The sequence below is a fragment of the Bos javanicus genome, chromosome 1, assembly GCF_032452875.1.
Source record: "Bos javanicus breed banteng chromosome 1, ARS-OSU_banteng_1.0, whole genome shotgun sequence".
Classification (NCBI taxonomy): Eukaryota; Metazoa; Chordata; class Mammalia; order Artiodactyla; family Bovidae; genus Bos; species Bos javanicus.
Window position 1 is genome coordinate 13,167,206 of NC_083868.1, and position 23,263 is coordinate 13,190,468.

The following is a 23,263-nucleotide window of genomic DNA, read 5'->3' on the forward strand; positions in this document are numbered from 1 at the left end:
AGAAGCTAAAGTTGAATGGTTCTATGAAGACTTACAAGAACTTTTAGAACTAACATGCGAAAAAGACGTCATTTTCATTATAGGGGATTGGAATGAAAAAGTAGGAAGTCAAGAAACACCTGGGGTAACAGGCAAATTTGGCCTTGGAATACGGAATGAAGCAGGGCAAAGACTAATAGAGTTTTGCCAAGAGAACGCACTGGTCATAGCAAACACCCTCTTCCAACAACACAAGAGAAGACTCTACACATGGACATCACTAGATGGTCAACACCGAAATCAGATTGATTATATTTTTTGCAGCCAAAGATGGAGAAACTCTATACAGTCAGCAAAAACAAGACTGGGAGCTGACTGTGGCTCAGATCATGAACCCCTTATTGCCAAATTCAGAAGTAAACTGAAGAAAATAGGGAAAACCACTAGACCATTCATGTATGACCTAAGTCAAATCCCTTGTGATTATTCTGTGGAAGTGAGAAATAGATTTAAGGGACTAGATCTGATAGACAGAGTGCCTGATTAACTATTGATGGAGGTTCGTGACATGTACAGGAGACAGGGAACAAGACCATCCCCATGGAAAAGAAATGCAAAAAATGCAAAATAGCTGTCTGAGGAGGCCTTACAAATAGCTGTGAAAAGAAGAGAAGCAAAAAGCAAAGGAGAAAAGGAAAGATATAAGCAAGCATCTGAATGCAGAGTTCCAAAGAATAGCAAGAAGAGATAAGAAAGCCTTCCTCAGTGATCAATGCAAAGAAATAGAAGAAAACAACAAAATGGGAAAGATTAGAGATCTCTTCAAGAAAATTAGAGATACCAAGGGAACATTTCATGCAAAGACGGGCTCGATAAAGGACAGAAATGGTTTGGACCTAACAGAAGCAGAAGATATTAAGAAGAGGTGGCAGGAATACACAGAAGAACTGTACAAAAAAGATCTTCATGACCCATATGTACATGGTGGTGTGATCACTCACCTAGAGCCAGACATCCTGGAATGGGAAGTCAAGTGGGCCTTAGAAAGCATCACTATGAACAAAGCTAGTGGAGGTGATGGAATTCCTATTTCAAATCCTGAAAGATAATGCTGTGAAAGTGCTGCACCCAATATGACAGCAAATTTGGAAAACTTCAGCAGTGCCCACAGGACTGGAAAAGTCAGTTTTCATTCCAGTCCCAAAGAAAGGCAATGCCAAAGAATGCTCAAACTACTGCATGATTGCACTCATCTCACACGCTAGTAAAATAATGCTCAAAATTCTCCAAGCCAGGCTTCAGCAATATGTGAACCGTGAAGGTCCAGATGTTCAAGCTTATTTAAGGAAAGGCAAGGGAACTAGAGATCAAATTGCCAACATTCGCTGGATCATCGAGAAAGCAAGAGAGTTCCAGAAAAACATTTATTTCTGCTTTATTGACTATGCCAAAGTCTTTGACTGTATGGATCACAATAAACTGTGGAAAAATCTTCAAGAGATGGGAATACCAGACCACCTGACCTGCCTCTTGAAAAACCTATATGCAGGTCAGGAAGCAACAGTTAGAACTGGACATGGAACAACAGACTGGTTCCAAATAGGAAAAGGAGTACGTCAAGGCTGTATATTGTCACCCTGCTTATTTAACTTATATGCAGAGGACATCATGAGAAATGCTGGGCTGGAAGAAGCACAAGCTGGAATCAAGATTGCCAGGAGAAATATCAATAACCTCAGATATGTAGATGACACCACCCTTATGGCAGAAAGTGAAAAGGTACTAAAAAGCTTCTTGATGAAAGTGAAAGAGCAGAGTGAAAATGTTGGCTTAAAGCTCAACGTTCAGAAAACTAAGATCATGGCATCCGGTCCCATCACTTCATGGGAAATAGATGGGGAAACAGTGTCAAACTTTATTTTTTGGGCTCAAAATCACTGCAGATGGTTACTGCAGCCATGAAATTAAAAGACACTTACTCCTTGGAAGGAAAGTTATGACCAACTTAGATAGCATATTGAAAAGCAGAGACATTACTTTGCCAACAAAGGTCCGTCTAGTCAAGGTAATAGTTTTTCCAGTGGTCATGTATGGATGTGAAAGTTGGACTGTGAAGAAAGCTTAGTGCTGAAGAATTGATGCTTTTGAACTGTGGTGTTGGAGAAGACTCTTGAGAGTCCCTTGATTGCTAGGAGATCCAACCAGTCCATCCTAAAGGAGACCAGTCCTGGGTGTTCATTGGAAGGACTGATGCTGAGGCTGAAACTCCAATACTTTGGCCACCTCATGCAAAGAATTGACTCATTTGAAAAGACCCTTATTCTGGGAGGGATTGCAGACAGGAGGAGAAGGGGATGACAGAGGATGAGATGGGTGGATGGCATCACTGACTCGATGCACATGAGTTTGGGTGGACTCCGGGAGTTGGTGATGGACAGGGAGGCCTGGCCTGCTGTTATTCATGGGGTCACAAAGAGTCGGACACTAGTGAGCGACTGAACTGAACTGAACTGATTATTGTTTTCATTCTGTCTGCCTTCTGCTGGATAAGGATAAAAGACTCATGGAAGCTTCCTGATTTCAGAGACTGACTGAAGGGGAGTAAGTGAGTGAGTGATTGAAGTCACTCAGTAATGTTGGACTCTTTGCGACCTCATGGACTGTAGCCTACCAGGCTCCTCCATCCATGGAATTTTCCAGGCAATAGTACTAGAGTGGGCTTCCATTTCCTTCTCCAGGAGATTTTCCCGACTCAGGGACTGAACCCAGCTCTTCTGCATTGCACGCAGGCACTTTACCATCTGAGCCACGAGGGAAGTTCTTCTTAATAAAGTTTTATTAAAGTTTAAATGCAATAGAGAAAACTTCTGAAATAGACATCAGAAGGGTGTAGAAAGAGTACTGAATGGGAAACTGGGTCTTATTCTGATGGGTGGTGCAATGCTCAATCTACTTTAAACCTATTTTCTGTTTATGGGTGCTGTTGTGTTCCCTCCCCATTGTTTGACCTGAGGCCAAACTATGGTGGAGGTAATTAAGAAAATGAAATTAATGGCAGCCTACTTCAAAAGGTCATATGCATGCACTGCTACATGCGGTGCCTCTGACCCTTCAGCAGGCCATCATCGACATACAACTCCACTGAAGACTCCTTGACACTCACGGCAAGTCTGGGTCAATCTCTTGTGGGGTCACTGCTCCTTTCTCCAGGTTCCTGGTGTGCACAAGGCTCTGCTTGTGCCTTCCCAGAGTCTGTTTCCCTAGTCCTGGGTAAGTTTTGATGACTCTATGGTGTATTTAATGGTGACCTCCTCCAAGAGGGCTTATGCCATACCCAGGTCTGCTGCATCCAGAGACCCTGCACCTGTGGCAGGACTCTGCTGACCTGTAGCTTCACTGGAGGCACTCAAACACAGTTCTGTCTCAGTCTCTGTGGGGTCTCTGGGTCTTGGTATGCACAAGATATTTTTGAGCCCTCTGAGTGTCTGGTGGGTAAGTGGTTTGATTCTAAACATGATTTCACCCCGCCTAACATCTTGCTGGGGCTTCTCCTTAGCCTTTGGACATAGGGTATCTTTCTTTGGTGGGATCCAACATTCTCCAGTCAACAGTTGTTCAACAATGAGTTGTAGTTTTGGAGTTCTCACAGAAGAAGATGAGCGCAGTCCTTCTATTCCACCATCTGACGTCACAAATGCTATTTTGCATTATATGCACATGAAAATATGGTGGCTTGCTTTTTCCTTTGAATCTCTAGAAGGTATGACTCCAGGTGTGCTTTCCCTACTTATCTGTATCCAGAGTGCCTCACAGACATCTATCGGGACATTTCAGATAACTTACCTCTTGAAGTCTAACCCCAAATATGGCTGTGTGTGAAGGACTCATAATATTGGACCTTATTTCTACCTCATTATTTCTACCTCTCTCCTGGGTATATAGTAATACTATTAATCCATTTCTTGAGGTTTATACTGATGTGTTACCTTAAGTAAATCTCCCTTCCCTTCTCTCCCCATAAAACTTAATTTTCAATGCTACCATCTTGCTGAAGTGATCAGAAATGTCTCCATTGAGGCTCAAAAGTGACCTATGACAGATATTTTGAACCAGACCATCCTTATCCTTTCATCTAGAGGGAAATAAACCTCAGCTTCAGAAAAAGGATATTGAAAAGAAATGTAATTAAAGAAGATACATGCTTGCATGCTCAGTCCTATCCAACTCTTTGTCACCCCAGGAACTACAGCTTGCCAGGAGCCTCTGTCCATAGGATTTTTCAGACAAGAAAACTGGAGTAGGTTACCATTTCCTCCTCCAAGGGATCTTCCCAACTCAGGGATCCAACTCATGTCTCCTTTGTCTCTGCATTGGTAGGCAGATTCTATATCACTGAGCCCTCTAGGAAGCCCCTATTTAAATATATGTATATACACACACACAAACACACACACACACACACACACACTAAGTGTATTTGACAAGGAATTGCATTACAAATGAATAGATAAATGAGTAGTGTATTTTGAAGATCGTGTCACCTCCTCTGTGGAGATCTCTATGAATTCTAAGGAAGGGGAACTTCTTCCTCTGTGCTCCACAACATTGTTCCGAGGCATGGCTCTATTGTAGAGTATCTCCCTTTGATGTATTTGCATCTAGATCTAGCTCCTAAATGAAACTACAAGACCCTGGATGATAGGAAATTCATTTAATCCATCTTTGGATATTAAAAGATAAGAAGGACAGTATCTGACATATAGTAATGATTGATAAATATTTTACAATGAAGTGTGAATTTGAATGATTAAAGGAATTCTTTTTTTTATTTCATTGTGATGATAAAAAATTTTACTTCCAAAGACATTTGGCCAGTTAAATGAACTGACACATTAGACATCTGGGTATGCAAAGCTCAAATTAACATAATTAGATTGAAATGATAACATTAAGTGGACTTACCTAGAGATCAATCAGGTTATATTTATAATTTATTTTTATAATCAGAGGAGGATTCTTTCATTGTCTACCGTTCTTTGTTATATATTCTTTATAGGCATTTTTTTTTCTTTTTAATAAGGAACTCCACCTAACCTAAACATAATGGTGTACTGTCAAAACCCAATCTTAGAGACCAAATGCATTATCTCTATCAAACACATGTGTTCAAGCTGCCAATTTAAAGCTTAAGGGAAGCACTCAATTATAGCAGGCATGCCTCTAAGTGAGCTGAAGCCAATCAGCCAGTTTAAAGTGATTTAAAGATAATTTATTGTCATCCAATTCAGAATTTATCAGTGTTACCAAGATCCAGTTGTCCAGAATGGTGGTGAATCTTCATTTGCTCAGCTCCAAATGACAGATTCATATTCTTAGAAACTGTGCTGAAAGATAATTAGAATAAACTGGCTGCATGATGAAAAGAACACACAATGTTGTGTCAAGAAATTAATGGGAAAACAGACTCAGCTGGTACAGTTTACAGATCGGAAACATATATTTTCAAGCTACATCTACTCAGTGATGTTCCAAGGAATACATGCAATATCAAGTGATCTCCCTACACTCAAAATAGAGATATGAAAGAAAGAGGGATTAGAATATCTGATTTATTTCATTCTTCCTAATGTTATCTTCAGTGGATTAAGGATGACTGCTCCAGATACACTGAAACAGCTAGTTTAGATGAAGTTATTCTTGACTCAGAGAGATGTGATGTCTCCAGCTGCGTACTGGGAAAATACTGATGATATTGTGCTCTGGGTTTAAAAATGTTCATTCTGATATACTCCATATATACTTGAATAATTCAGGAAAGAGAAAAGCTGTGTGAAGTCTGTAGTAAATGTCACATTTGAAATGTCAATTTGGCGTTTTTATGAATACACTTCTAACTTGGAAATGAAAAAATTAAAAAAAGAAAGAAATATACACTAGAGCTTCTTCCCCTAGACTGTGTCTACATGTATTGAAAGCTTCACTACTTTTTCCATAAATGAAATATATTTTTAAACCCGCCGCTTGGCTATCATGCTGCACAGTGAGTCTTTCAACGGAAACTACTTGTGGCAGAAAATGACAGATTCACTGCAGTGGTAGTGCCACCACACTGCTGCTGCTGCTGCTAAGTCGCTTCAGTCGTGTCCGATTCTGTGTGACCCCATAGTCGGCAGCCCACTAGGCTCCCCTGTCCCTGGGATTCTCCAGGCAAGAATACTGGAGTGGGTTGCCATTTCCTTCTCCAATGCATGAAAGGGAAAAGTGAAAGTGAAGTCGCTCAGTCATGCCCGACTCAGTGACCCCATGGACTGCAGCCTACCAGACTCATCCATCCATGGGATTTTCCAGGCAAGTGTACTGGAGTGGGGTGCCATTGCCTTCTTCACACAGGGAAACCCAAAACCAGCTTTGTATCTTTGATAAAAATGAAGAGTGTAGAAAGTCTGTGTCTTCAGGTCTTAGCAAAGTGTCTTGTGACAGTGTCTCATTATTGTGTATAATTAAAAGTGACTAGTTAATGTGTATAATTGTTTCCTGAATTAAACTGTAAACAAAATTATGAAGATCCAGGAAATAAAAGGTTGCAATTTGGTAAAAAAAATAATGAAAATTGTGTTGTTGTTTGGAATTTAGATTATACTCTTGAACAAGGCTTTGATTTTTTTCCAACATTAAGCACTTGTTATTATTATTATTATTTTAATTAAATGAACTTTTGCAAGGTGAGTTTTCTTTGGGGGCTGTTCTATGTTCAAATGGGCTAAGCTTTTAGCAACTAAGCCATGGTGATGTGACCTCAATTCCATAGTTCAGTTTCTATATGACAGATCCCCTCAAAAAGACCATTATAGTGTGTCTTAGCAATTCAGTTGAATAGTGAATGTCCATTAGGTTGATATATTGCCTTTATCTTTTAGTAACCAGGAAAAATGAGCTCCCTTAAATAATTAGTATAAGCTCCTTTTATCAGATGAGAATTATATAATCTATCATGTTTCCATTTTTATTCAGGCTTCCAGAATGCAATTAACTAAATATAACGGAAAGCATGGTAACTATTTCAGCATATATTAATATATTTTTTAATTTTTTCTCTAATAAAATTTTATTTTTCCATCTAATATTCTCATAGTAAACTAAGAATTTTAAAGTATATATTTCAATTATGTTCTGAATAGTTAGTTAGATGCTGATATGATGTTTTTCTGGATGAGGGCAGAACTCAGTCTTCTTGACTAGATACTTAAGCCTTGAAGGAAGTCTTGATGGTTGGGTCAAGAAGAGATTATCTATATAGAACAGTGTCCTAGAGAGAGCCGAGATATTTACCTTGATTTGTAGGTGAGCTGTGTAAATAGCATATCAAAGATATTCTCCATGGAAAACTATTTGTGAAGACATCTTAGTAACATAAATAGAATTGTGAGGGGCAAAACTGAAATAAGCAATGTTGCAAAAAGTCAAAACAGTCTGCTGGTTAAGTCTCTACATTATTCACTTTGCTCCTCTACTGCAATTTGCCTTTATTGTTGCCTTAAATCATCAGCTCAAGATACTACCAAAATCTCCCTTTCCCACATTTAGATTCATAAGAAATACTTTTTTAAAAATATAAAAATGTATGATCTAGATATATACAATTAATTAAGACACACTTTTTTCATCAAAAAGTAGATGTAGGATGCCATATGCAATTCACTAATCTAATTATTTGTAAGTATTCAAAATTATATGTAAGGAATTTCTCTTTAGTAAGATATATTTTAAAATGTCAGACCATGAAATTGAGATATGTTCTTCAGATTCTTAATTATGGGCTTTTTGGTATAACATTTGAATAATATGTTATAAGCAGTAAAATGTCATTTTACACAAAGAAATTTTGTAATTTTCTTGTTCAGTAAGAAATTAACTTTAATTAAATTTCCTGCTATGTTGAAGTTAGCATCAAAAGGGGTCAGTGGACACATAGTGTTTGGAGAATACACACTACTTATAAAATGGACAAAAATTATCCTAAGTCAAACCTCTGTAGAAGAAAGCAGTTTGGGGAAAAAAATTGATATTTTGAACATAATTCTCTGGATAAGACAATGTGCTTTGGAGTCTTGTACTATCCAAAGACCATAAAAGTGATTACTTTGATATATTTTCCAAGAATCAAAATATAAGACATATGTTTAAAAAATAATAAGAAAAAGCACATTGGTTTACATCTCTTAAGTGAAAGACTCTTTTCCAAGATATTCATCCTTATTAAGAGAAACATATTTCTAAAGCTTATGAGTTTACACATAAAATACATACAGTTTGTTGCATGCTATTATACTCCAATAAATCATTAGAATAATTCACAAATACACACAGCAGTTAAGGAAAATGTAAGCCCTTAGACCCAATCAACCAACTAAAAAAACAAACCCAAACTATTCTTTATTGACCTCTTAGAACAATTCAGTTCAGTTCAGTTCAGTTCAGTCGCTCAGTCATGTCTTAGAACAATAGTAAAGCAATTAAATGCACTTTTCTATTTTATCAATATACCATTTTAAAATTAGTTGCTATATTCAAATGCTATGTTCCACCTCACCAGAAATTTTTACATTGTCCTCAGGAATCTCTGTAATGGCAATTCAGGATATCAGTAGCAAGTCAAGTGCTCTGTAGTCACATGCTGCTGCTGCTGCTAAGTCACTTCAGTCATGTCCGACTCTGTGCGACCCCATGGGTGGCAGCCCACCAGGCTCCCCGTCCCTGGGATTCTCCAGGCAAGAACACTGGAGTGGGCTGCCATTTCCTTCTCCAATGCATGAAAGTGGAAGTGAAGTCGCTCAGTCCTGTCTGACTCTTAGCGACCCCATGGACTGCAGCCCACCAGGCTCCTCTGTCCATGGGATTTGCCAGGAAAGAGTACTGGAGTGGGGTGCCATTGCCTTCTCCTATACCACTGTTTAAAGTCCATTATTCAGCTGTGATTTGTCTAATGATTGATGAATCCTAAATTTGTATCCTCATATTTGAGATGTTTGAGAAATACCATCACTGATTTAGAATTACTAGGTTCATTTATCCCTCCCTTAGTGGCTTTCAGTTAAGTTCAGTTGCTCACTTGTGTCTGACTCTTTGTGACTTCAAGGACTGCAGCATGCCAGGCCTCCCTGTCCATCACCAACTCCTGGAGAATACTTAAACTCATGCCCATTGAGTCGGTGACACCATCCAACCATCTCATCCTCTGTCAGCCCCTTCTACTATTGATATTATAGTTATTGTTATTGATATTTCCTTCAAACTCCCGGAATCAGGGTCTTTTCCAAAGAATCAGTTCTTCACACCAGGTGGCCAAAGAATTGGAGTTTCAGCTTCAGCATTAGTCCTTCCAATGAGTATCCAGGACTGATTTCCCTTAGGATGGACTGGTTGGATCTCCTGCAGTTGAAGGGACTCTCAAGAGTCTTCTCCAACACCACAGTTCAAAAGTATCAATTCTTTGATGCTCAGCTTTCTTTATAGTCCAACTCTCACATCCATACATGAATACTGGAAAAACCATAGCCTTGACTAGACAGATCTTTGTTAGCAAAATAATGTCTCTGCTTTTTAATGTGCTGTCTAGGTTGCTCATAACTTTTCTTCCAAGGAACAAGTGTTTTCTAATTTCATGGCTGCAGTAACCATCTGCAGTGATTTTGGAGCCCCCCAAATTAAGTCTGTCACTGCTTCCACTGTCTCCCCATCTATTTCCCATGAAGTGATGGGGCCAGATGCCATGATCTTCGTTTTCTGAATGTTGAGCTATAAGCCAACTTTTTCACTCTCCTCTTTCACTTTCATCAAGAGGCTCTTTAGTTCTTTGATTTCTGCCGTAAGGGTGGTGTCATCTGCATATCTGAGGTTATTGATATTTCTCCTGGCAATCTTAATTCCATATTGTGCTTCATCCAGCCCAGCATTTCTCATGATGTACTCTGCATATAACTTGAAAAAGCAGGGTGACAATATATAGCCTTGACATATTCCTTTCCTGATTTGAAACCAGTCTGTTTTTCCATTTCCAGTTCTATTTGTTGCTTCTTAACCTGCATACAGATTTCTCAGAAGGCTGGTCAGGTGTTCTGCAATTCCCATTTCTTTAAGAATTTTCCACAGTTTGTTGTGATCCACGCAGTCAAAGGCTTTGGCATAGTCAATAAAGCAGAAATAGATGTTTTTCTGGAACTCTCTTCCTTTTTTGATGATCCAGCAGATGTTGGCAATTTGATCTCTGGTTCCTCTGCCTTTTCTAAATCCAGACTGAACATCTGGACGTTCACGGTTCATGTACTGTTGAAGTCTGGCTTGGAGAATTTTGAGCATTACTTTACTAGCATGTGAGATGAGAGCAATTGTGTTGTAGCTTGAGGATTCTTTGGCATTGCCTTTCTTTGGGATTGGAATGAAAACTGACCTTTTCCAGTCCTGTGGCCATAGCTAAGTTTTCCAAATTTGCTGGCATACTGAGTGCAGCACCTTTACAGCATCATCTTTTAGGATTTGAAATAGCTCAACTGGAATTCTATCACCACTAGGTTTGTTTGTAGTGATGCTTCCTAAGGCCCACTTGATGTCACTTTCCAGGATATCTGGCTCTAGGTGAGTGATCACACTATCGTGCTTATCTGGGTTGTGAAGATCTTTTTTGTTAGTAACTTTAATTCATTTCAAAAAACTGTTTCATTAGCCATTGTTCCTTACCCCTTACCTCTTGTTCTAAACCCATGATTATTGGCATGTTTTCCTCTATAGCTTTGGATATTCTCCTTATGTTGCATGGACCCCTTTCTCCACACCACATTTCCACCTGTTAGGAATATTATTTATCTTGCATGGTAATTTGTGGCTGTAAGATTGTCATCTTTCAAATCATGTTTATATGCTCCATTAGTGTGGCTTGCTTGTCTACATCTGTACAAATCACATTTTTTAAAGGTATATTTTAAAGTACTTTTTTTTTTACTTTTTATTTTGTATTTGAATATAACCAATTAACTATGCTGTATTTGTGTTAGTTTCAAGTGGACAGCAAAGATACTCAGCCATGTATGTACATATATCCATTCTTCCCCAAACTCCACTCCTATCCAGGCTGCCACATAATATTGAACAGAGTTTCTTTTGCTATACAGTAAGTCCTTGTTGGTTATCCATTTTAAATATTTGACCATACCATGCAGCCTGTGGGATCTTAGTTCCCTGACCAGGGACTGAATGTGTGCCCCCTGCTGTGGAAACATGGAGTCTCAACCACTGAACTTCCAGGGAAATCAGCCCTGCATATTTATTGGAAGGACTGGTGTGCTAAAGCTGAAGCTCAAATACTTTGGCCACCTGATGCCAAAAGCTGAAACATTGGAAAAGACTCTGATGCTAGGAAAGACTGAAGACAGGAGGACAAGGGGGTGACAGAAGATGAGATAGTTTGATGGCATCACTGACTCAATGGACAAAATTTTGTGCACATTCCAGGAGATAGTGAATGATGGGGAAGACTAGTGTGCTGCAGTCCATGGCATCACAAAGAGTGGGGCATGACTTAGTTACTGAAAAACAACAAATAACATATCCCATAATAGAACGTGATATTACCAGGGTAGAGAACATATCTTTTCATTTCATCTTCTTGTTTCCAGAGAACAGTGTAAATGTTTACATATTTTGATACAAAAAGGACATCACTATTAACTTGAAGGTTCTGGAAATATCTCACAGTGGAAGTTGTATTTAAAATTATCTTAACATTTGAGGATGAAAAGAATTTGGATTAGAAAAGATGAAGTGCAAAGGAAATCTTAGGCAGAGAAAATGGTATCCATATAAGCCAGAGGTCCTTGTTAGTGTGTTCTGTGGACCTCAGTATGAGCCCCAAAATTCTTCCAGGGAGTTTGCAAAGTAAGCATTGCTTTCATAATAATGCTAAACTCTGACATGTTCTCATTCTGTTGACCTTTATCATGATGGTGCTAAATCACTAGTGGGTAAAACAGCTTGTGATATAGCACAGATTAGGGGAGGGACACCACAAAGTGCTCGTTGTCACTGTGTCTTTCACTACCACACAGTTAAAATTAAAACAGAACAAAATTGAATTTCAAAATGACCAAATTAAAAAAGCAAAAGATAAATATGGGGATAAAAGTTTTCTACATATAGATTGTATTTAAAAAGGTGAGGCTGTTTTAAATGATGATATTACCTTAAGAGTGAAAACAGAGAAGAAAAGAGGTCAAAAATTGATTTCAAAGTCTCCTCAAAGTTGAATATTTACTGTCATTTCAAAGAAAATTAAAACTCGTGCAATTAATTAAAGTAAAATTTTGAAACAAAAATTCATCTTTTAGTTTTGTATATGTTCCCATGACTTTGACACTTAAAGATAATTTGATAATATTGGTGATAATATTAATGAATATGATTCTTTTATATATTTAAGAAGGCATATAATAACATATTCAGGCTGTTCATAACTTAATGAACCCAGATTTTCCTAATGAATAATGCATGATGGCACAAAATCATGTGTGGCAAAAAGTACTTTCAAGGTATAAGAGAAACCAATGGATTTTTAGTAGAATAGAGTTTAAAAATGATATTGTTTCATATCTTACATTGCAAACTGTAATCTTTTGATGTAGAATCAAAGATGAATATTCACATTTATCTGAAAAAAAGTAAATTCTTCCTCCTTTTCTAATATTTCTCTGCGTAATGCCTCCTTTTCATTATATGCTTTCTCCAAAACAATATATTACAACTTGAATGCAAGAGATATTAGCAAGTATCTGTCTTCAGTTGAATTAGACTTTGAAGAGGTTTGCAAAAATGTAATCTCCTCTGCTAGTTATATTTGAAAACATAGTTATTTTGATAAATATATGTTTTATTAAAATTTAATAGATTTATTATTCCTATGCTTAAAAGAAATACTCAAAGTATTATTTCAATTTAATTTTAAACATGGTGCTAATAGATTCATCCTACATAAATAAAGATTTTGGAGGATTCTCAATGATTTTTAATAGATGGACTTCCTTGGTAGCTGAGCTGGTAAAGATCCACCTGCAATGCAGGAGTCTGCAGTTGGATTCCTAGGTCAGAAAGATCCCTTGCAGAAGGGTTAGGCTACCCACTCCAATATTCTTCGGCTTCCCTGGTTACTCAGATGGTAAAGAATCTGCCTGCAATGCGGGAGACCTGGGTTTGATCCCTGGGTTAGAGAAAATCCCCTGGTTTAGGTTATGGCAACCCACTCCAGTATCCTTGCTGGAGAATCCGCATGGACAGAGGAGCCTGACAGGCTACAGTCCATGAGGTTACAAAAAGTCAGACACGACTGAGTGACTAAGCTCAACACAGTGTGTGTGTGTGTGTGTGTGTGTGTGTGTGTATATATCCTCTCTATATATATCCCCTCTATATATATACTCTGAGGCCAAAATTTTTGAGAATGGAAGATAGAGGTAATATCAAGAAGGATGGAAAACACAGAAGGCATGCTGGAGAACAACAGCAAGGATCCAATTGGCTTAGGGTACTGACTATGTGAACAGGCTTATTATAGGGTAAAACTACACAAGTGATTGAGTCTTATTATTGTGGAGATTTAGAGAAAGAAATGGCAAACCACTCCAGCATTCTTGCCTGGGAAATCCCATAGACAGAGGAATTTGGAGGGCTATAGTTCATGGGGTCACAAAGAGTCGAACATGATTGAGCACACAACACACATCATGGAGACTGAGTTCAAGGCTGTAGATGTTACAATCACTTTAGAATGTGTGTACATATATGAGTCCATAAGGCATTAATATCTAAACACTCCTTGAAAAGTCAGTGGCATGTTATATTTTTCTCAGAAAGTAGATAATATATTGAGACTTCAGCATATTAATGAACCATATTCATGTGCATAATAGAAAATTAATAGCTTAAAATATTTTATATAATGAAAACAATGAGCAAAGTGAAAAGAATCAGGCATATGAAGCATAATCTGGGAAAACTGCCAAGAAATTACTAAGGTGATATGAGAATCCACACTCGTTATAAGATGCTTTTAACTTAGGTTAATTTAGGTTACAGAACAAGCAATTTCCTGAGATCTCTGCCCTCTTTTAAAGTTGTGATGTGCACCAATACCCTTGTCTATAACACATCTATCTATAATCTGATAATTTCTTTCTGTTATTAATTTAGCGTCATTAAAATATTAAAAACTGAAAAAAAATTTGGCCTATTAAATATATCATAGATTTTTTAAATTTAATTTTATATCACTTTTGAGATTTCAGTTAATTAGTTTTAAATGTCTTACCCAGTTTATTGACTTTAAGCTCCATCTCTTTATTTTCATCAACAAATTCATTTTCCAAGAGCCTCTTGATGTTTAAGATGTCTTCAGAGCAGTATTCTTGATGTTTAAGATGTCTTCAGAGCAGTATTCTTGGACAGAGAAGCCTGGCAGGTTACAGTTCATGGGATCGCAAATAGTCAGACATGACTGAGTGACTAAACTCACCCACACACACATGCACGCTCATACACACAGAGCTATTATACTATTCTTTATCCCCTAAATATAAACTTTTAAATTCTGTTATAAAATCACATGCAGGTAACATATATCAATGTCAATTAAAGTTTTAAACTAATGCCTAATATGTAAAAGAAACATAGATGCTGAATGAATGAATTTCCAAAGAGAAAGAAACAATCAGGTAGAAGATATTCAGTTATGCATGCCAGAAGTAGCTTATTTAATAGAACAACCATAAGTGATAGATTATTTTGTTTCCAAATTAAAGTTTTCCTCATTTTTCTTGTTCTTTTCACCATTCCCTTTACTTTAATTCCATTTTTCACATCAGAACTATTGAGTAGGAAAGCATTTACTCTTCACAGATCACAGAGCTCAGTCAGTAGACATTCCTAAAAAATCTGTCATCTTCTCAAAGAGTAGAAGTAGGGCATAATGAAATAATCATGCTTCTCTCAGTCTGATGGGAGTAGGACTCAAATAATATTTTAACATGTGTACAGATCAATCAATTATTTTCATCTCCTTATGATAACTTGGAAGAAATGGAAAAACTCTTAGAAAAGTACAACTTTCCAAAACTGAACCAGGAAGAAATAGAAAATCTTAACAGACCCATCAGTCATGGAAATTAAAACTGTAATCAGAAATCTTCCAGAAAACAAAAGCCCAGGTCCAGATGACTTCACAGCTGAATTCTACCAAAAATTAGAAAAGAGCTAACACCTATCCTACTCAAACTCTTCCAGAAAATTGCAGGGGAAGATAAACTCCCAAACTCATTCTATGAGGCCACCATCACCCTAATAACAAAATCTAACAAAGATGCCACAAAAAAAAAAAAAAAACAAAAAAAAACCACAGGCCAATATCACTGATGAACATAGATGCAAAAATCCTTAACAAAATTCTAGCAATCAGAATCCAACAACACATTAAAAAGATCATACACCATGACCAAGTGGGCTTTATCCCAGGGATACAAGTATTCTTCAATATCCACAACTCAATCAATATAATACACCACATTAACAAATTGAAAAATAAAAGCCATATGATTATCTCAATAGATGCAGAGAAAGCCTTTGATAAAATTCAACATCCATTTATTATAAAAACTCTCCAGAAAGGAGGAATAGAAGGAACATACCTCAACATAATAAAAGCTATATATGACAAACCCACTGCAAACATTATCCTCAATGGTGAAAAATTGAAAGCATTTCCTCTAAAGTCAGGAACAAGACAAGGGTGCCCACTTTCACCACTACTATTCAACACAGTTTTGGAAGTTTTGGCCACAGCAATTAGAGCAGAAAAAGAAATAAAAGGAATTCAAATTGGAAAAGAAGAAGTAAAACTCTCACTGTTTGCAGATGACATGATCCCCTACATAGAAGACCCTAAAGACTCCACCAAAAAATTACTAGAACTAATCAATGAATATAGTAAAGTTTCAGGGCATAAAATCAACACACAGAAATCCCTTGCATTCCTATACACTAATAATGAGAAAATAGAAAGAGAAATTAAGGAAACAATTCCATTCACCATTGCAATGAAAAGAATAAAATACTTAGGAATATATCTACCTAGAGAAACTAAAGACCTATATATAGAAAACTATAAAACACTGCTGAAAGAAATCAAAGAGGACACTAATAGATGGATAAATATGCCATGTTCATGGATTGGAAGAATCAATATAGTGAAAATGAGTATGCTACCCAAAGCAATCTATAGATACAATGCAATCCCTATCAAGCTACCAAGGGTATTCTTCACAGAGCTAGAACAAATAATTTCACAATTTGTATGGAAATACAAAAAAAATTTGAAAAGCTAAAGCAATCTTGAGAAAGAAGAATGGAATTTAGGAATCAACCTGCCTGACTTCAGGCTCTACTACAAAGCCACAGTCATCAAGACAGTATGGTACTGGCAAAATGACAGAAATATAGGCCAATGGAACAAAATGGAAAGCCCAGAGATATCCTGCACTTATGGATACCTTATCTTTGACAAAGGAGGCAAGAATATACAATGGAGAAAAGACAACTTCTTTAACAAGTGGTGCTGGGAAAACTGGTCAACCACTTGTAAAAGAATGAAACTAGAACACTTTCTAACACCATACACAAAAATAACCTCAAAATGGATTAAAGATCTAGATGTAAGACCAGAAACTATACAACTCCTAGAGGAGAGCATAGGCAAAACACTCTCTGACATAAATCACAGCAGGACCCTCAATGACCCACCTCCCAGAATATTGGAAATAAAAGCAAAAATAAATGGGATCTAATTAAACTTAAAAGTTTCTGCACAACAAAGGAAACTATAAGCAAGGTGAAAAGATAGCTTTCAGAATAGGAGAAAATAATAGCAAGTGAAGCAACTGACAAACAACTAATCTCAAAAATATACAAGCAACTCCTACAGCTCACGTCCAGAAAAATAAATGACCCAATCAAAAATGGGTCCAAGAACTAAACAGACATTTCTCCAAAGAAGACATACAGATGGCTAACAAACACATGAAAAGATGCTCAGCATCACTCATTATCAGAGAAATACAAATCAAAACCACAATGAGGTACCATTTCACACCAATCAGAATGGCTGCTATCCAAAAGTCTACAAGCAATAAATGCTGTAGAGGCTGTGGAGAAAAGGGAAGGCTCTTACGCTGTTGGTGGGAATGCAAACTAGTACAGCCACTATGGAGAACAGTGTGAAGATTCCTTAAAAAACTGGAAATAGAACTGCCTTATGGCCCAGCAACCCCACTACTGGGCATACACACCGAGGAAACAAGAATTGAAAGAGACATGTGTACCCCAATGTTCATCGCAGCACTGTTTATAATAGATAGGACATGGAAGCAACCTAGATGTCCATCAGCAGATGAATGGATAAGAAAGCTGTAGTACATATACACCATGGAATATTACTCAGCCATTAAAAAGAATACATTTGAATCAGTTCTAATGAGGTGGATGAAACTGGAGCCTATTATACAGAGTGAAGTAAGCCAGAAAGAAAAATATCAATATAGTATACTAATACATTTTTATGGAATTTAGAAAGATGGTAATGACAATGCTGTATGTGAGACAGCAAAAGAGATACAGATGTATAAAACAGTCTTTTGGACTCTGTGGGAGAGGGCAAGGGTGGGATGATTTGGGAGAATGGATTGAAACATGTATAATATCATATATGAAATGAATCGCTAGTCCAAGTTTGATGCATGACACAGGATGCTTGGGGCTGGTGCACTGGGGTGACCCAGAGGGATGGTACAGGGAAGGAGATGGGAGGGGCTTTCAGGATGGGGAACGTGTATACCCATGGTGGATTCATGTTGATGTGTGGCAGAACCAATACAATATTGTAAAGTAAAAAAAAAATTTTTTTTAAAGTTAAAAAAAATTTACCTACGTATGTTGATAGAAATGTGATACTTTGAATATAGTAGAACTATATGTAATCTTGTTCTGTATTTTCCAAAGATTCCTGTAAATGTGTTATTATACTTTCATAATGTAAAAAAAAATGAAAAGAAAAAGAGAGAAAACAAAAATTCTTTTGAAACATGGATTCCCAGAAACCAAGTTTTAGAAAGTTTAGCTAAAATTGTGTGTGTGTGTGTGTGTGTGTGTGTGTGTGACTGGATGTTGAGTACAAGTGGATGATAGGACTTGGTGGAGACCTAAACCATTATTTTAATAAGTAAATTTCCCAACTCAACTTTTTAGTTCTAGTTACAGATACTTACTATGTGAGACTAAAAAGAACAAGAATAGAGCAATATTTAATCTCCAGGGACTGTTCTCTTACAACTTATTAATCTTATTTACAAATTGTTTTCTGAAAGAGAAATCTCTCTGCTTGTTTGACCCACTCTATGGCATTCCTTTTTCCTAGGTTCAGAAAAAAGTCCTACATTAGAGAGAATGTAAAAAACCTATCTTCTTTTTGGCTCTATCACCTAGTTTTCAAGGGAATAAATAATTTATGCATGTAAATATATATAATAGCTCCAAGAAAATGTTGCACTGAATACTAATGTAGCATAATGCCCTTTCAAAGACAGAAGACTTATTTTTCCCATCTTAATTTAGGTGAAATGTGAATTTTAATAAAATCTGATAAAACTATAAGATCAACAAAGAAGGAAATCTGTATTATATCTTGATATTTTGAATATCAGAGTGTTTTTTTTTTTAATTCTTATCTCAGTAGTTAATGCCTACATCACTTAACACAATGAACTTTTGTCACTGAGCAAATAACAAACAGGTAAAATATAGGTATTGATAGGAAGGTGGTGATGAGGTAGAAATTAATTTAATTTTCTCTGATATTAGGGAAATTAGGTAGTCATTGAAATAAATACAATTATTTAAAAAAATGTATTTTAAGATTTAAAAATAAATGTATACTCATTTTACCATGATTTACCGAATGTTTCATTCTGGAAAATATTCACTTTTCTGTTACTTTGTAAGTGGAACAAATGCTATTGATACCCTCTATAGATATTAGTCTCTGATGTCTTGTGCAGTTCATGTAATTTACTTTTTAATCATGACTACTGGCAGCTGTTGTTCCATGTCCAGTTCTAACTGTTGCTTCCTGACCTGCATATAGGTTTCTCAAGAGGCAGGTCAGGTGGACTGGTTTTCTCATCTCTTTCAGGATTTTCCACAGTTTATTGTGATCCACACAGTCAAAGGCTTTGGCATAGTCAATAAAGCAGAAATAGATGTTTTTCTGGAACTCTCTTGCTTTTTCCATGATCCAGCGGATGTTGGCAATTTGATCTCTGGTTCCTCTGCCTTTTCTAAATCTAGCTTGAACATCTGGAAGTTCACGGTTCATGTTCCAAATAGGAAAAGGAGTACATCAAGGCTCTATATTGTCACCCTGCTTATTTAACTTCTATGCAGAGTACATCATGAGAAATGCTGGACTGGAGGAACCACAAGCTGTAATCAAGATTGCTGAGAGTATCAGTAACCTCAGACATGCAGATGACATCATCCTTATGGCAGAAAGTGAAGAGGAACTAAAAAACCTCTTGATGAAAGTGAAAGAGGAGAGTGAAAAAGTTGGCTTAAAGCTCAACATTCAGAAAATGAAGATCATGGCATCTGGCCCCATCACTTCTTGGCAATTAGATGGGTAAACAGTGGAAACAGTGTCAGACTTTATTTTTCTGGGCTCCAAAATCACTGCAGATGGTGATTACAGCCATGAAATTAAAAGATGCTTACTCCTTGGAAGAAAAGTTATGACCAACCTAGATAGCATATTGAAAAGCAGCGACATTACTTTGCCAATGAAGGTTCGTCTAGTCAAGGCTATGGTTTTTCCAGTGGTCATGTATGGATGTGAGAGTTGGACTGTGAAGAAGGCTGAGTACCAAAGAATTGATGCTTTTGAACTGTGGTTTTGGAGAAGACTCTTGAGAGTCCCCTGGACTGCAAGGAGATCCAACCAGTCCATTCTGAAGGAGATCAGCCCTGGGATTTCTTTGGAAGGAATGATGCTAAAGCTGAAACTCCAGTACTTTGGCCACCTCATGTGAAGAGTTAACTCATTGGAAAAAACTCTGATTCTGAGAGGGATTGGGGGAAGGAGGAAAAGGGGATGACAGAGGATGAGATGGCTAGATGGCATCACTGACTCAATGGATGTGAGTCTGAATGAACTTCGGGAGTTGGTGTTGGACAGGGAGGCCTGGTGTGCTGTGATTCATGCGGTCGCATAGAGTCGGACACGACAGCAACTGAACTGAACTGAACTGGTAGCTTGGAAGTCAGTGGACAGCAGCATTATAGCTAGCATATTGCACCCTTCGTGAGTGTAAAATTTACATAGAAAAAACTAAAATTTAACCTCTACATGGATGCTATATCTCCTTAAGTCCAGCATATTACATGAAACAAAGAAACAGGTAAGATTTTGTTCATAGTGTTCCCCATATTACAGAAGTCTCTCATTAGAAAATTTTTACTACAGCACTGAATATATAAGCATGAAGTCAGGGAGAAAAATTATATCCTTTGGTGGGATTGTCAGAGAGAGTAACAGACATATTCAATCAAATATTTTATGCATATTTAACTTTTTTTGTGTTATTACATCCTGCCTCAGATAAATTTACATTTCAGTGAAGTGACACCAAGCTACTGCCTAGATACCTAGATACCTAGATTGGAGCAAATAACTATAAATAGATGAAATAAATAAAAATAGCATGTTATCAGATGAAATATAAAATAGCAATTAAATACCCTGTTCTTGAAAATCTATGACATAAAAACATTTTTGTTTAAATAGTATTTTTTAAGTCAAGAAATACAGCAGCTATAATAAGAACAGAAACAACAAATATATTAACTAATCTTTATGCAGTAGTATTCCAGTGCCAGGCACTGCTACAATTTTATTATCAAACACCAACTTATATGATTCTCTCATAGGATAACTGAGACACAAACAATTCTGTGTGTTTGTCTATTTAACACAGACAAAAAAAAAAATGTGTACCTGTGATTGTAATGTAATTTGTTTGATTACAAAGTCTGCCCTGTACATACTTGTAAGAACTTTTGGATTTTACCCTGAACAAGAAGGAAAGCCATTGGCAGGGTGTGAACAGGAAAGTGCTATGAACCAACTTGCTTTAGAAAGGATCAAACATGCTCTCAGGTGTACAGTTGTGTATTGGGACAAGGATACAATATAGAGGAACCACTTTGATGGCTCAGAAGTGAAGAATTATTGTAGTTTGGATTATGCTGTTAGCAATGGGATCAGGGAGAAGTAATCAGACTCTGAATATATTTTGAATGAAAAACCAAAAGGATGTGATGATGGAATATGTGGAGTATGTAAAAGAAATTCAAGAGTCAAAGATGATTGCATTTGGCTCAAGCTCCTGAAGGGGTACTTGAGTTTATCTGCAAACTTCCAGCCTTATATAAAAATGTGGAACTATATATTTAAGACACTTTTGTGATGCTTACTTGAAGATATTGCCTTAGAATTAATTGATCACCGCATCATGTAATTTCTCCAAGGAGTAGGATACATAGCCCTGGAAATCAAGGGATAGGAGTAGAAATGTTTGATTCATCAGCACACCAGGCCTCCCTGCCCGTCACCAGCTCCTGGAGTTTACTCAAACTCATGTCCATTGAGTTGGTGATGCCATCCAGCCATCTTATCCTCTGTCATCCCCTTCTCCTTCTGCCTTCAATCTTTCCCAGCATCAAGGTCTTTTCCAAGGACTCAGCTCTTCGCATCAGATGGCCAAGGTATTGGAGTTTGCTTGTGTGACCCCACTGACTGTAGCCTGCCAGGCTCCTCCATTCATGGGATTGTCCAGGAAAGAATACTGGGGTGGGTTGCCAATTCCTTCTCCAGGCAATCTTCTAGACCCAGGGATTGAACCTGGGTCTCCCACATTGCAGCCAGATGCTTTACCATCTGAGCTATCAGGGAAGCCCCCTGTGAAATCAGGTGGCATCTAATCTTAAGTTGAGACAATGTCAACATTTAGTATCCTCTCCCCTACCTTGATCTTACTCTTACATCTGAAAGTATTCCCTCAGTATATTCTAGGCTCTGTTTCTAGTGAACCCAGCAATTAATGTTAATGGCCAGATGTAGGAGAAATCCATTTGACAGCCATTGACCAAGCAAGCATCAAGAATGGTATCAGCTCTGCCCTTTAGTATGGAGCAGAGTCAAAGCCAACATACATTCCCAAAGGAAACACCTGATAAATATTTGACAAAGGTATAAATGAAGATCAGTATTAGAGTAGAATTAAAAATATCATTCTTGACTGTGTGAGACAAGGAGGAGATGAGGTTCCAACTGCATCTGGACAAATGGGAAACATCCATTGGTAATGGAGGCAGCAATGCATTCTGGGATGAAGGAATCCCGTGAGTAATACTGGAAGGCCTTTAGGCCCAAGACAGAAGATTTGGAATCATCTTAGGCAAGAAAAAAATCTCAGATAGCTTTTGAACAGGACTATTCTACTTATACATCATGTATGCAGACATTGATCTGACCATTTTTGAGTATAATGAATTGGATAAAGAGTAACTAGAAAAAAATGGACTTATTTCAGTAGTCCTGTTAACATATAATAACAGATTAACCTTAATGATGTTTATAGGAATGGAAACAAAGGGAAAACATAACTGGTATTTTAAATGCAAAAGTACAAAGTAATTGCCTAAAAAGGAAAAGGACAGAAAAACTCAAGACAGAGAAGGATCCAAATCTTCCTCTGGAAGAATCGCGATGTTATACCAAAACAAGAACAATCACTGAGAAAATTTAGTTTGGTTGAAGCACAAACTTGGCCACATCAAATCTGATTTACTTTTAAAACACATACTAGACAGCCAGCCATTCAGATTGAGAATTTTCAAAGAACTTGAAGCTATATTTAAGAGGCATCTAATTCCATAAATGTGAAGAAAATTTTGATGGAGAGTGAATCAATGCAAATAAGACAGGGACATAGCCAAAATTTTAGGATTAAGAGGCTCTCAGCCAAAGACAACAAGATGAATTTGAGCTGACGTAGTGGCGAGGGCCTACATGCACATCTCTTAACATATTTCAAATATGAAAATTTAAGATAGAAGCTTAGTCATTTCTGTAGCATATAACCAT